The sequence below is a fragment of the Corvus kubaryi genome, unplaced genomic scaffold, assembly GCF_017639235.1.
Source record: "Corvus kubaryi isolate FWS band 111438036 unplaced genomic scaffold, C.kubaryi_AGA036_p1.0 split3-73, whole genome shotgun sequence".
NCBI classification, from domain to species: Eukaryota; Metazoa; Chordata; class Aves; order Passeriformes; family Corvidae; genus Corvus; species Corvus kubaryi.
Window position 1 is genome coordinate 25,569,455 of NW_024582091.1, and position 15,795 is coordinate 25,585,249.

Here is a 15,795-nt window from a genome sequence, read left to right on the forward strand (position 1 = left end):
CAACTGCAAAAGGCATGCCAGGAGCAGCACGGCCCTGCCCCACCATTGCTCCTTCCGCACCTTTCTCCTTTGCACCAGCCGTATGCTGGCCACCTCAGCCTCTGCACATTCTCCTTTTACTGCTGTGCTTAGGCTTAGGGTTTGATTTATGCTCAAAGAAAAACACAAAGCCCAGGGCTCCAAGGATACTGGAATTTTAAAAGCAGAAGTTGCTTCTACAGATACTCATCATACTCAGTGGTCAGTGTAAGGTAAGGCAGGGGCACAGAGCTCACTTCTCCTCTCAGGAGGCAACTACTGCTATGCTGAATCTCAGGCACCACCACAAGAAAACTCTTGTGTGTAGGACTGGGCGATGCTGAGGCCAGGGCTCTCCCACAGCTGTCCAGTTCCAGGATGATGCACAAGCTGTTGTTCATTCCACACAAAGAAACTGCACCCCTGACCTTCCAGCCCTCCTGCAACCCTGTCCTCCTCTGTCCTAGAGCTGGTCCCTCAACAGAGTTCATGAATTAGTTAGAGGCAAAGACAGTGGGCCCCCCAGGATTGGACTGGGCGCCTTCTGCTGTGGTAGTAATGCACGGGAGATAGCCCTGGGATACAGATACCTAGAGACCAGAATGGAGCAAATCTGATACAAGCTCTTCATGCAAACATACAAATTTTCTGTGACAGATTCAGACTTGTCAATATAAAATGCCTTGGCCTTATAGGGACATACCCACTGAGCATTGCTTCTTCCCTGACCCACTGCATGACAGCAGTGTTTTCCAGTGCCTACATGCACAGATTTCACCCTCACTGTGTCATCTTGCTCTTTCACTTCCTTTCTCGTGGTTTCTGGGGACATGGTTTTTTAAAAGGCAATGTTCCATTTTCTGCTTTCAGAAGGACCTCTCTGATGGCAATCTTCCAATTTTCTATTCTTGACTGCTCAAAGTTGAGCCAAGTAGGAGGGTTAAGAAGACTTCTGCTACAATTCATCTAACAGGCTTCCCAAATTTCCATTTATTCAAGTACTGTATTTAACATTGTTTATGGAACCTGAAATACAGGGGTGGGTTACATGACTGAGAAGAATCCACTTGGAACACAGCATCAGCAAACAGGATGAACAGATACTGAAAGAGGGGAGAAAACAACTGTATTGAAACACAGAAACAGAAGGTAACCCTTGAGCCTTTAGAGAAAAGCAAAAATACTTAGCTAATAATAAGCAAAAATAAAGAAAGGTAGAAACTAAAAAAAATTTTAAAAAAGGCAAGTAAAAGTGGAGGACAGGAGGAGAATGCATGAATGCATGGAGAAGGCAGAGACTTTACTTATTTTTTATCTTTTCAGTCACTCTGGCATATTCTTGCATCCAAGGTAACTTCTTCTTATGGCTCACAAAATTCTTTGTAGAGAAGAATTGTGTTGATACTCTCAGTCTTCAGCTTCAGTCGGCCCTGTTCTGCCTTTAATGTTGCTTCCACAATATCAGAAAAGATCTCAGCAAGTTAAGTGATACCACCAGATCATGAACCCTCAGCAAAAGTCTGCATGCCTTTTTGCCATCCCGCCACCAGTTAGTACTTGAGTCAAGCATTTCTGCCAAATTCTACTGGAAGTCACAGGGAAATGTTTTCCTTGCTTAATATCATCTCATGAGATGCACAATGAGACAAGACATGCAACAGGCTACTGTGCAATTGCAGCCTGACACCAGTCTCATTCAGTGCACAGCACAGGGAAAAAGGGCCTATTTTTTGACTGCGGTGGGTACTCACACACAGCAGAGATGGAGATAAACTTGCACAGAAGTTAAGTCCTTTGTTTTATTGCTGCTTTTCTCAAGTGGATCACTTCAACAGCATCTCTGCTTGGTTGCTATGAAAAGTGCTGTTACAGAAATCTGCCTTTCCACTCATTTTACGTTACAAATTGATCAGTGCATTTGTTTTCCATCACAAACAGTTTGAATCTCTCCCCATTCCTTGAACCAAATCTTTATATAGTTTCTGGTAGAATTAGGTGCCCCCAGCAGCCATTCCCCACAAACACATCCAGCATGGAAGTACTTGGGGAAGCAGAACCTGGAAGTACCTTTTCTCTCCTTCACTTGGTTTTAGACAGTGACCAGCCTGTTCCTTTTCCCTTTGCATGGAGTAGCTCTTGATAAGAACGAGCTGGTCCTTCGGTGAGGTGTGTGGTCTCTGCTTTCTCCAGAAGTCTGGAGATACCAACAGGTCCTCAAAGGGCATCTACCACTAGGGCTTCTCTTGAGACCACTCATGATTTATAAGACAACACTGTTCCCTTTGCTTCTTACCAGCTGGCCAGGAATAGGTGAGGGCACAACTCAGATCCAGGTCACTTATGTTCACAGAGATTTGGTTGCAAATAATAAGAGGAGTCCTACACAGAAGCTGTACAGCCCCAAACAAACTGAGCTGTCAGAGATACCAGCTTGCTCTGAGCTAACAAGGCCTGACAGTCAGTGTGCTCCTCCACAGCATGGCCGTGGCTGTTCTTCAGGACATCTCCAGGAGAAACTGCATCACCACCAGCTCTGCATGAGCAACTCTTCGGGCTGCAGCCCTCAGGCTGCACAGGCACAGCTGGGGAGGAAGGGAAGGTCTCTGAAGGCCTGCTGTCAGAGCTTCACCAGTAATAGCAAACCTCAGATAACTGTTAGCACAGGGGCTTTTGTGCTACAAATACAAATGGGTTTCAAGTTTTTAGCACCATGGTTCTAAAACACATATGCTTGTGCATGAAAATTTTCTAGCACACTAGAAAAATGCTAGGTATAAGTTCATTATCAATAAAAATGCTCTGTTCTGCCTGAAGAAAAATCAGATGTGATGCAAATGGTAAAAAGGGCTTTTGGACAGAAAAAGGGGAGATTTTTTTTTCACTTCCCTTCTTTAAAAAACAAAGACAGGCAAAAATGTACTCCTAGCTTGCTTTCCTCCTGCATCATAGAATCATCTTGTCTTTATTTCTTTGGACATAAGTACAAGGCTACTGTCTCACTGTACTTGTGTGTTGTAATTTAAATTAATTGCAGTGTTAATAGTGACTGGAAAAAAATCCTCCATCCATTAGGAATATCCTCCAAGGAAAATGCATGTGTGCCTGAAAAAATAGAGATGACTCTTTGTAAATAAGAACAACATTCAATTAGTTACGAGAGTCCCATCTAATATGATGTGGAAAAGGCAACTCAGAGGCCACACTGGTATCTGATATGTGGTACACTCTGCTCTGACTTTGAAAGTAGGCCACGTATGAGAAAAGAGAGAAGCATCTGTTATCAATCCTTGGGAAAAAAAACAATAAGGTTAATTCCAGAATACATTTCCTACCAAGATGCTGGATGACTACTGCTTCCACAGAATAGTTCCCATGTCTTTACCTAGCTACTGAAAATCACTTATTGTTGGTTGTACCTCAGAGGCATCAGGACATCTTATTCATCAAAGCTGTCCAGATTTTGCACACCAGTACAAATCCTGTTTCTCAGTTATGCGAAGTAGGTACTATGTGTCATTGTCACCTAAATCAAGGCAGAAAATTGTATTCCTATAAATCATTGTTCGGGGAGTGCATTATTAGAGGTGAAATCATAGTATCTAAAACTGAATAATTAGCAGAATGGCATTAAAATGAAGAAACATGAAGTGAGAATGACTACTTAAAGCTGCCTATTACCTTGGAACATGCTAATATTGTCAGACTCATCTTTACTTTCCCTAACAAGACACCAGCTTTTTTTGCCAGTGTCATTCAAGGTGCCTCTTGAGCACCTAGGTATGTAATTTGGCATTATGTAATTCTGTGTGATGCTATATCTGAGAAAACCACTCCACCTAAATATCTTGCACACAACCATGACAGACATGTTGATCAATCAAAACTGCTGCCAGGTGACCAGAGAGCTCAGAAGGGTAATTACACAAAACTGAAAGTTAGTAGAATTGCCAACATCTGTCATGCAGAATAATTCCATTTTGGTGACATCAGTGTGATTGCATTCTGTCTCAGATTTTTATTATTCTGTATATACACTTCTGTAGAGAGTGCTTTCTAGAACTCCTGATGGAGAATCAAGTTAGCAAGCTGTGATCACGGGAATTTTTTTAATTAGCTGTTAGTGGTTAGTTTCTTTGTCCCATGGTAGGGAAGGAGTAAGAAGCGCAGAGGACATTGTTCTCCAAGGAGCTCAAGGCAAATGGAGGAAGGAAGAGTGCATCTGAGGGTATGCTTTACTCACCCTGCAGCTTTGAGGATCCAGGAGCTGTGGGAGTCATAGCTGAGAAGCAAATGCACTCTGAATCACAGAGTTACTCAATACAGGCAGCGCACAGTGCATCCTGTCTGTAACACTCTGTTAGGCTGAAACATACCCTGAGGACTAAAATGTCTCTTGGTAAAGGAATCAAAATGTTTGTATTAAAAAAGAAGCAAGGTGACTTCAAAATTCTCCCTATAACAAAATTACCTGCACTTCATTGCAACCCAACATGGTGGCAGCTAAGAGGGATAGTGGCAGGCTTGATTAAAACAAATAGACACAAATACTAGTGATCTAGATACATGTGAAAGTGCCTCTGACTGGGGACATTTACAGCAAAACATATGTCTGAGAGGAATGTTCCTGTAGCTAATAGACTGGATAATAATTCAGAAGCTCTACTGCCTACTATTCCTGATATTACGATAATTTCCTATATTAAAGCTTTCCAAAGTTTTCAAAAGTGCTTGTGAAACTTTGGAAACTAAATGACAGGATTCTTGGAGTCCAGAGCCAGGTTTTGCAGGAGCACTCCCCACTGGTTTTCATGAGACCTGGACTCACACAGCAGTGCAGGGGACATCAGTACCCAGCTAAACCATCAAAGTGCTCTTCCAATACAGTTGCACAAGCTCTTCCAGGACCCATCTGACTCCTCATGCTTGGATTGCACTGTGCTGTGCAATGCCACACATAAAGCTTTTACTGCACTCTATGCATCTTGTAAATATATTACTCAACCAAGCTTAGACATGACTTTGTCATTTTATTGCAGCCTCTTTGTCACTCTCAATCCTCCTGTACCTCATTCTTGTGCTTTTTAAAAAAGAGTCCCTGTTCAACCAGTTCTTGCAATATAAAAAGCAATATAAACTGCAACTTTTTTGGTAGCTGCACATCCTCCTTTGAAAGGAAAGTCTAAGGCAAGGATCTAGTTCTTTGTTTTTGTCAAACACACACAAGTGCTTTTAAAGGTGACATAGAGTTTGTATCAGTTGCAGAACTAGCAAGAAAATTACAGGAGCAAATAACAACTTCTAGGTTTGAACTTGGCAGAGAAGTTCAAATGAGGTCAAATGTGATTTAGTGTCACACTAAGCCCTGGTGTGAAGAAAATGGAAACTGATTGCACTGGCAATAAGGAACAAGAAAGATGAAGCATCTAATATTTACATTTTGTCTTACCTCCTATTAACACACAATTCCTTATCTGAGGAAAACATTTCCCTCACAAATTGCCTTTACAGTATTTTAAGCAGGGAAAAATAGAAATAAAAGCACTACATAGTTTTATCTCCTTGCAAATCTCCAGAAAAATCCTGTCTACAATTACATACAGCTCCACTGGATAGCACAAGCATGGTCATACTGGGTCAGAGCAAAGGTCCATCAGCTCAGAGTCCTGCCTCCCACAGCGATCAAAAGCAGATTCGTGAGAAGATTACAAAAATATCCAGAACAAGCAGATGATGGTATTTCCCACTGATGTTCTCACGGCCTCCTCAGGCATTTCCTCAGCCAGAGGTGATTGCTAAATGTTTAATAACCCTTGGTAGATTTGTCTTGCACGAGCCTGTGCAGGCTCCCTCTGAGTCCTATAACTATTTACCACCCGCCGCACAATGCAGCAAGAAATCCCACAGCCTAATTACAGGCGATGTGCAAGAAACACCATGTTGTTGTTGTTGTTGTTGTTGTTGAGAGCTGGTTACCTGCTGTTCACCTCTGCACCTTACACTGGAAAAAACTGTGAGCAAACACTGTGAGCAAAAACTCCTTGTTTATTCCTTGCCCTTGACTGACAATTTTACAGGGCTCCCAGTTGTACCTCTTGTTCCATCCAGCAGCCTTTCACCATCCATGTGGCTCCTTTGGGAACCTTTCTGAGTTCTCTTTCCTTCCTCAGGTGGGGACCAGAACTGTTTAGGCTCATCAGCACAGATTTATCCAGTGGTCAAGTGGTGTTATTTTTTTTTTTTACCTAAAGGGAATCAATTTGCTTTTCTTTTTATCACCACTGAGCTGAAATTTTGACAGAATTATCTGTTGTAATTCTGTGATTTAATTACTGCATGGTCAATGCATTGAACATGTAATGGTCAAGTCAGAGGCTGTAATTTTATACACTGGGATTGGTTTCTTTCCCCCAGATGCATCATTTTACCAACACACTGAACTCTTTTTTCTTCATTTGAAAGAAAGTTCAGCTTTTTGAGGGATGTCGTCTTAATTTAATAATTTGTTTAATTCTGCTGTTTAGCAATGCCAGCATCCTCTCACCCTTTCTTAAGGCTTTCTTCACATGTGGTATGCATTTCTTGAATGCTTCCAGTATGTCCCCAAAGGGTCTCCATGCCATCTGCAAGGATTGAACTCCCCCACCTAAGCCTTCTGATTTTCTTTGGAGCAAGCATTCTCCTTTTTCTGTAGTCGCTTATTTTGAAGTTGGTATAAGCAAGTTCTCTACTGCTTGTTAAGCATACTTTGACAGAGGAGAATATAAAATTGGACACAGATCCCACAGAAGAACAAAAAGATTAACTCATAAGTCAACCGCTGTGGCAGCCACCAACTTCCCTGATGTAGTAAACTATGAATCAGAACATAAAGGTGATATAATGCCCAGGTAATAGGACAGCTGTACTCAGACATGATGTGTTGAGATCCCTCAGTGTGGCATGTAAGATCTTCAGCACTTTTAGTTAAATAAAATGAATGCTTTTAAGTAAAAGGAAAATGTCTACACTCACAATGCATATATAATGATCTCAGAACAGAGACCATGGAAAAAATTTAAATTCATCTTTCCTACATTTCTTTCTTTCTTTGTGAACAACTGAAAAAAGCCCCTCTTTATCAAAAAAGGTGTCTGTCCCATCCCCAACAAGTTGTAACTCCTACCATAATTGATACCTGATTGCTGCATCAAACTGTAGAAAGACCACTTCTCTGTGAATGGCTAACAGCTGGGATACTCTGCTGAGATCCAGTGGATTCTGGAAGCTGTAATAATTGTCTGTATGTCTTGAAGTTCAGTCCCTGCAATCTCAAAATGAGTAAGTTTCTCAGGTAAGGTGTCAGAAGCTGCATATAAAAATACGTCAGTTTTGTAAACTCGTTTTCCCTCCAGAGGTTTTGTACTTCAGGACTTTCTCAATTTTTCCTCCTCCCCTGTGATGCAAAAGAAGAATGTGTTTACAAGCTGCTCAACATTACAAAACCAGACTTTAAGAACAGATTGTGGCAGGTGGAGAATTATGAGGATGTAGTAAAGTCAGGGAAGAAAAAGCATAGTAATGAAAAGTTGCAAGCAACTCGAAAGAGTGATTCTTTCGTCAGCCTTTCCCATTAAAAAGTTAATCATTATGAAATCCCAGCAAGGATGGTGGTAAATCCTACTGACTATCATATTAGGATTAGGTTTGTCAGACACAAGCAGAATCATGTCCAGAGATGGCATTTTACTTACTCCAAAGACCTAAACTAGATACTACCTGATTAGGGATAAGAGGGACAACGTTTCCAACAGTGTTTTAATAAAATACTATTGTAGCTTAATCCTGCAAGATAGCAAATATTTTGCTACTGAGGCTCTGAAGTTTCTGATTCCCTCTAAGCTTAGCAAAAACTTCTCAAAGCAATGGGTCTCTGCAAGTCATTACCCTTACAAGAGCACCTGCTCTTACTTGGTGCTTGTAGGAAGTGTGTGCACAGGGCTTGACAGCCTCCCGAGACAGCCCTGGCAGAAGTGATTTAACTCAGAAGTACCTGTTATAGAAACCCAATGTTCTCTCTGTCAGACTGAAGGGCCTGCCATCATTCAGGGAAGTTAAATGGTCTGATTTGGAGGAGAGGGGAAATTACTCCTCAGCAGCAGCAACCAAAAAGATCTCTTGGTCATGAGCAACAGTAAAATTCTGTACAAAATATGTCACAGAGACAGCAGAGCACTGAGGATTCTATCACTGTCCATATTTTCTGTTTTAAAGGTGTAGTAACTAGGCACACATTAGATGTGTCTGAAATTGAAATACATTACACATAATATTCCTCCTACATCTGGTTATGTGGTTTCTCACTGATCATTGAGCTCAGCCTTTCTGATTGTTTCAAAGCTCATTATGCATGCTAATTTACGTGAGCTTTCTCAGTCATATACAAATGAAGTTACTGATATGCACTTGATGGCACAATGAGCACACACCACAGAACAGGAAGGGCTTTTTGTCAAAGAAAATAAACCCACTTCAAAAATCAAACATTCATAAGCACAGTAGTAAAATAAAAGCTGTAACAAGTATTTATGATTCACTGACTCCTTTCTTCCTTCCAAAATGAAAATTCAAGAAGATAAATTCAGAACTGATAATAAAAATCTTACAGAAGAAGAAAAATACATAAAGGATAAAATCTGGATACATTAAAAGAGCAAGCTGGTCTTTTATATATTTTCATGAGTTATTGAAGAATTTATTATTTTTATCAAATTGTTGTAATAAATTTTTCATTTTTTAACAGATGCAGGACAAAAGGAAAGCTGTTGCAGGGAAACTTTTTACTCCTGAGTTGTATATGAGCAGCACCGAATGTACAGATATATGAACAGGGGCATTTCCTGGTGACAGGAAAACAGTCCAGACATGCAGCACTCACACCCACAGAGGAGGTGGTATGCATAACATGCTGTGTTTTGAAATTCCAGCTCATTATACTGTGAGAATACTCCAGGGGCTAAAAAGCAAAATGCCAAGAGCATTGCTCAAAATGCCAAGAGCATTGCATTCAGTACTCGGGACAGTATTCAGGTACTCGGGGCATTCAGTACTCAGGACAGGATTATCTCCTGCAACTTTGGTTGCCTAATTCTCCGTTTAATTGGGCTCCTGCAATCTTAGGCACCTCCAAAGGGACTTTCATCCCACTCAAAATGAAAACATTTTAGCTGGAGGTGTCTTTGTAAGAGTGTCCAGTGACAGCAGAGGTACCAAACCAGTGGTGAGATGCCAGTAGTTACACACCATCTCCATGTTAGCTGCTAAAGGAAAGGCAGGCAAATCTCAGTTCTGTAGTAGTTTGACCTGAATGACAAGCAAAAGCTCTTAGGGAAACCAGTACTATCTGTCTCCGTGCAGGATGGCACACATCTCAGCTGTTTCACCCTTTGGAAAGGAAAGGAAATGACAGATTCACTAGAGTAACCCCAGCCTGCCATTTTAAATCTTCTGGTAAAGAGAAAGTCATCACAGGCTGACCAGATGGTTTAACAGACACTTGCTAAAGGTGCAAGAGCAATTTTTGGACTGTGTTTTCTATTCCCTGCAGGAGCAGACCTCCCAAGCCTGGTGAGTGCATTGCTTTTCTGTGAGATCATGACAGATCTGTGATGCTGTGGACATGCTCTGGAAACAGAGCAGCCTTCCACAAGTAAAATACAGAAGGAAAAAGAAAAGAAAAAGGATGAAATTTCATCTTGACTTTATTCTTCACTTGACATCAATCTCCTTTTTTCCCTTTCTCACTATCAGCTTTTACACTCTTTTGCACCTGGAACCATCTGCCTTAAGCAGTCAGTATAGGTTACTTATCAATCCTCCTGGTCACTCCCCCATCTGGGGTCAGAGGCTCTGGATTTAAGACACAAAAGCATTTCGGGGAATTTCCTAGTTGAGCAAAAGCCAGGATATATGAAACCACATGGTAAAATGCATCAACCATTTCTAGGCTTAGATGGGGAACTCTGAGAGCAGCCTGCAGACAAGACAAAGGCACAAATAAAACCTTTCAGATGACTGTCCCTAAGTAAACCCACCAAAGTAGCAATATTTTTGCTTCTTGGCCCACAGCTGCTTCCAGAGACCTTGTAAGACCTTGCTGGAATGGCACTGGGGATCCCAGAGCAAGTTCAGCCACTGGGTTTTGTTGAGGCTCAGGGTATCACTCCCAGCTGTCACTGTTCCATCTAGTGTCACAGCTTCTGGTTAAGAAACTGCTTGCCCAGTGTCTCTTACAACTTCTTTCTTCAGTGTTTACATTTACTCAAACAGACAGACAGAGCCAGACAGCCTTCCCCCCGCAGTCCTTTCCCCCAGCTCCCACATTGCCAGGGCCCACCAGGTACCTCATCCCTCCTGTTCCCTACGTCACATAATTCTGCAGAAACAAGTCAAGAGGTCAAAAAGGGCCTAGCCTAAAATTTCAGTGTGCACAGGGACAGGGACAATACTATACAAACTGATGGGCTGGAAAAAATTAGGAAAATAGGAAATATTTGGGTGGCTAGGTTTTGGTTTACTCACATGTGACATTTAACCTAAAGGACCCTTCATTTCCATTTACTTTCATTTCTGCCTAAAAATCAAAAGGACCAAAGCTTTGCCCTTTGTGGCAGTGTCCCTGGAGCTCTAGGCTTTGTGGTTTTTTCAACCCTAAGCATAACCCTAACCCTAAACAGAGTAGTAAAAGCAGCCTTTTCCTGAGGCTGAGGTCGCCAGCACATGGCTGGTGCCAAGGAATAAGGTGTAGAGGTGTCTTGGGGATGGCTTGTATCCCACAACAATTTTAGTTTTGTTTTTGTGTCCAGAATGGTCACTGCCTCCCCTTCCTCAGCTCCAGGAATGTTGCAATGGATGAGGGGCAGCCCGGGATCCTGCAGGGGTTGGGGACCAGGGGCCGTTCTTCCTTCCCGTGGGGGGGTGATCAACACAGCTGCCATGCAGCACAGTGCGTCTGACTGGAGATCCTGTTGCCCTGTGGTTTTTGCCTTTTTTCTTTTGTGCTCCTGGTTGTTTTCTGCCTTTGGCACTGTGACTAGACCTTGCTGGCTTGCTTCTCTGCTCCTCTGCCACATGGGAGCCTAGAGCTGGTGTGTGCTGTGCCAGGACCCGGGAGCCAGGAGCACCCCCTCACCCACCGGGCCACTCCCTCTGCGCAGCGGCCTGACCCCAGGACCAGCCATCATCAGTGAGCTGTGCCAAGGAGCAACCCGTCGTCCAGCCCCACTGTTCTCTGCCGCTGCTTTGGGGTTTTTGCTACACTTTAGCCTGATGGCCCGTGTCCGCCAGGACCCTCCACTGCTTCTGCTTCTGCCACCCATTCGGGGTTAGTGCTACAATTCTGTTCGCAGCCCCCGGGGCTCTGCTCACCTCTGCTGTTCCAGCCACCGCTCCAAGGTTCCTGCTACAGTCTATTTAACCACCTGGCACTAAGACCTGCTGCTCCCCATGAGTTTGCAAAGAGAGCCACCCTCTCTTTCTCCCGTATCAGCTGAGTCGCCATTACCACGTGGCGTGAGGCAGCTGAGCTCGTGCCACTGCGCCCCCTGCTGGAGTCATGGCACCGGCCCTGCCCGGCCGGGAGCCACCAGCGCCCCTGCCGGCTGCGACTGTAACTGCGCCGAACGGGAAGGCGCCTGCGGCCGAGAAGGGTTCCTGGTTCTGTTTGTTGTTGCTGCTGCTGTTGTTGTTTGTTTGGCTTGTTATACATATATATACTAGTAAAGAACTGTTACTCCTTTTCCTATAGCTTCACCCGAAAGCCCCGTAAATTCATCACTATTAATTTGGAGGGAAGGGGGTCCTATTTTCCATTTCAGGAAGGTTCCCACCTTCCTTGGCAGACACCTCTCTTTTAAACCAAGACAGAAGAGAGCAATGGTGGGGCAGTGCCGTGCTCCCCTCGGTGTGCTTTTTGTAGGTCCAGTCTCCCTGGAGCTCTAGGCTATATGGATTTTAAAACCCTAACCCTAATTGGAGCCTTTTGCTAGGGCTGAGGTGCCCACCACCTGGGTGGTTCCATGGAGAAAGGTGTGGAGGGAGCAATGCTGGGGCAATGCCATGCTGACCTTGGCATGCCTTTTGTACTTGCAGTGTCCCTGGAGCTCTAGTCTTTGTGGTTTTCTTGAACCCTAACCCTAAGCATAACCCTAACCCCAAGTGGAGCAGTAAAACCAGCCTTTTACTGAGGCTGAGGTGGCCATTACATGGCTGGTGCCGAGGAGCAATCTGTGGAGGGAGCAATGTTTGGGCAGCGCTATGCTCTTTCATAGCAGGCAATCTGCTAAACGTACTGGATCCAAAAATCCTGCTGTTTTCCTCCTCCAAATCCCCACCCATCTCCTTTCACAGATAAGAGCTCTCTAATTCCCTCTCTGTGCTCTGTGCTGACCTTTGTGTCATGCCACCAAGTGTTTAAAATGCTGCATGATTAAAGCAATAAACTGCAACGAGGGATATGGCTTACTAATGGCTCGTCTGCTTCCAAGAGCACAATGATTTTCTGCCTTGGCACTCAGAAGCACTTAGCAAAGCCATGATCAGATACCAAGGAAAGCAGGGATAGGAGCTGGATGGAGCTTCTTGATCTATTTGATCAACAGTGGTAGACATTTTCTTACCAGTGACCTAATCTCCCTGTTTTATGTGCTTGACCCCTTGGTTTCTTCGCCTTAGTTTTAGTTTTGTATTATTACAAACTTGGAGAAACTGAACTACGTGGTAAGGCAGGACCAGCAAAGAAGAGACAGCCCTGTCCTGCTTGTAGGTTGAGCGGGGCTGATGCAGTGAGCTGAGACTTAACCACACTCTGTGTGAATTGGGAACAGGGGCAGGGGAAGACAAAGGAAAGCTCAGGTCCAAGCTCAGTAAATGCAAACATGGTAATTTTGAGAGAGAATTTGTGAAATATCCACGTTTCAATGATTCTAGTGCAGATAGGCTGTGCCTCGCCATGAAAGCCACAGTCAGACAGGCACAGAAAAGGAGTTTTTAAGTTTAGCAGGGGCCCTGGGGGTTGGGGCGGGGAGAGAGGTCTGGCAGATGTGGGTGACCCGGGAGGCTCTGCAATGTCACCTCTGTTGCATGGAGCCAGGTGTGGGTCTTGGGAGAGCCCAAAGCAATGGTGGAACCTGCCCCTGTCCAGAGTGTTTGTGGCACAGCACTAGGCATACAGTCACCCACAAATAATATTAACCTTGATTTTCTATTGGAAAATTCTGTATTTTAGAGAAGAATGGCAAGAGAATTGCTTTGGTTTAGTTTGCTACTTTTTGCTAGCAAGTTGCTTTATAAACAGCATAGAGATACAGTAAAAGCTAAGCATTAATCTTGATTCTAGCTTCAAAAGCTTCTGGAAAGCCCAAAAATCCACACGATCCATGACATGCAGAAGAAAATTAATCAGGAGATTACTCTAGGGACATCTGAAAGACCCGGACAAGAGTAGTTCTCCCCACTGGTAAGGACATTTAAGATACCCTCTCTGGGGAATATGGGAGCTCAATTCTTGTGTTGGGAAAGTACCCTTGATGCATAAAGGCAGCAAAGCCTTGTCCTGTGTGTGAAAACATGTGCTCTCAGCTCCCCACTAGAGTTTGCAGGCAGGCTTAATTGGACTGTTAGGAAATTGCTTCTCTACTCCTCTGTGTTGGAGTGTTAATATTTTAGGCCTAGCAGAGCAATTTAAACGTCAAAATTTTTAGTACTTTAGGTATGTTATGTTGGTACAATTGCTGCATGGATGTGGGCAGTTTGAGTATTCACAGACACAAATAGTTAAACAAAGGAAAAGAGGAAATAAAAGGCAAGAAAAATGTGCCCTACTGCCACTAGTTGTGGTTGCAGGAAGCAATAATTAGTGTACATAAACGCTCAGTTCCAAACAAAAGCCATATTCTTTTCTCAATACTTACAGAGAGCTCCGATATACAACTGTGGGCCAGGTCATTATTGACAGAATTGGTCTGTAACGAAATTGCATTTTGGCTTTGATACCAGAATGAATTTGATATTGCAGGCTTTGCAATCTGTTTGCAATGACATTTACTTTTTGCTGTAAACATTTTAGGAAAGCTGAGAAGCACTAAGCTATAAAGCATACCCAGTGTCAAATCCCAGGGATTACTAAAGGATCAATATTTTATGACAGTGATACCCACTGATGTGTGGTTTTATTCTGGTTTTTTTATTATTGTTCTGTTTTCTACCTCTGCCCCCGCAGAGTTCTGGAAACATAGGGTAAAGCAAGAAAATTTCTCAGTTGTACACCCACAGATAGTCGAAACAGTTGTTCAAAGGTTGATGGATAACCACCAAGAATCAGATACAGAGGTACATACTCTGCATTTCTAGCTAAGCAATGGCTAAATCATGTTTACAGCTTTATTTCTTAAAGCTCTTGTCAATCAGTGACCTAAAAGAGAAACCCATTTCTTAAGCTTATGAGCTTAGATGTAGATTATGTTGGTTTGAAATAGCAGCACTGGCAGCAAACTTGGGCAGTGCCCAGCTGCCTTCTGACAGGTTTATTTCAGCTCTCAGGACTGTAATAATGCGAAGATGAGTTAGGGCTGGAGGCTTATATGCAACCGCAATGCAGGAGTCCAGGACTTTAGTCACAGAATCAGTAGCGGGAACTCTTCTTCCTGAGTCATTGCTAAATCAGGGGTCAGTGATGATGTTAGGAAGCAGAACTAGTTTCTTTCAGGGAAATCTGAAAAAAATATTTGTGAAAATATGACCACTTCTGGTAAAAAACACAAACCACATTTTTCAGTGAGAGAAGGGATGTTGGGGCCCAGCTGCAATCCAGGCAGTTTCTGTGCTGGTGATTTAATTTCTCTACTGAAAATTCTCTTTTACCTTCAAATGGAAAAAACAACATTATACAGTTGCAGCTAGAAGCAGTCAAAAAAAAAAAAACCAAATCTGTTTTCCATTAGTTCCGTGAAATTGTATGTTGTACACAAACTTTTACATTGAATGATTTGATTTTGCTTCATTTTGGTATTGCAGAAGCACTTTATTTACAATAAAGTGACCATATTTCATTTTGATGTATGCTGTATATAGCAACCCTTGTGACTCAGGCCACCCACAGGGTTTCTTATTTTGTTTTCCTGGGTTATTTTTAAAAAAGTCACTTACAGCAGTGTCTCACTGTACTGGACTGTGACATCATGGCCAGAGAGTGCAGCAACTTTGAGCCCCACTCCACAATTTATGAAAATATTCTTCCGCAGGAGCATCATTTACCAAAAAGAACATGTATGCTCAGAGCATTGATCCTACTCTCTGAGAAGAGGAGAAGGTGATTTCTCTGGGTAGGAGGCAGTTGCTAAGTAAAAACTAAAGCCGAGCTGTCTGGCTGGGAAGTTGAAGGGGAGCTGGGCTGCACAAGCACAGTCACAGTGCATCTTTGTGCTTTGCTTCCGGAGCTGCACGCAGTGGAAGAAGGTGGCAGCCCAAGTGACACAGCTCTGACACAGGCTGGTGAAGGTGTTCCATCGAGTGGGAGCACTGAGTGGTCTCAGCTGGGACAGAGTCCCGCTGTACAGACACAAGGTGACAGCCTTTGAGAAGGAAGGCACGGAGGCTCTGGGGCTGTTGCATAGTCATGACAGAAGGACTGGTGAAACAGATATCTTGAAGGCAGAGGTGTTGGCCTGCTGCTCTGTGGTTCATGTTCACAATGGATGATACACTGGTAACCTTCTAACTTGAACTTCTGCTGCCAGGTCTCTT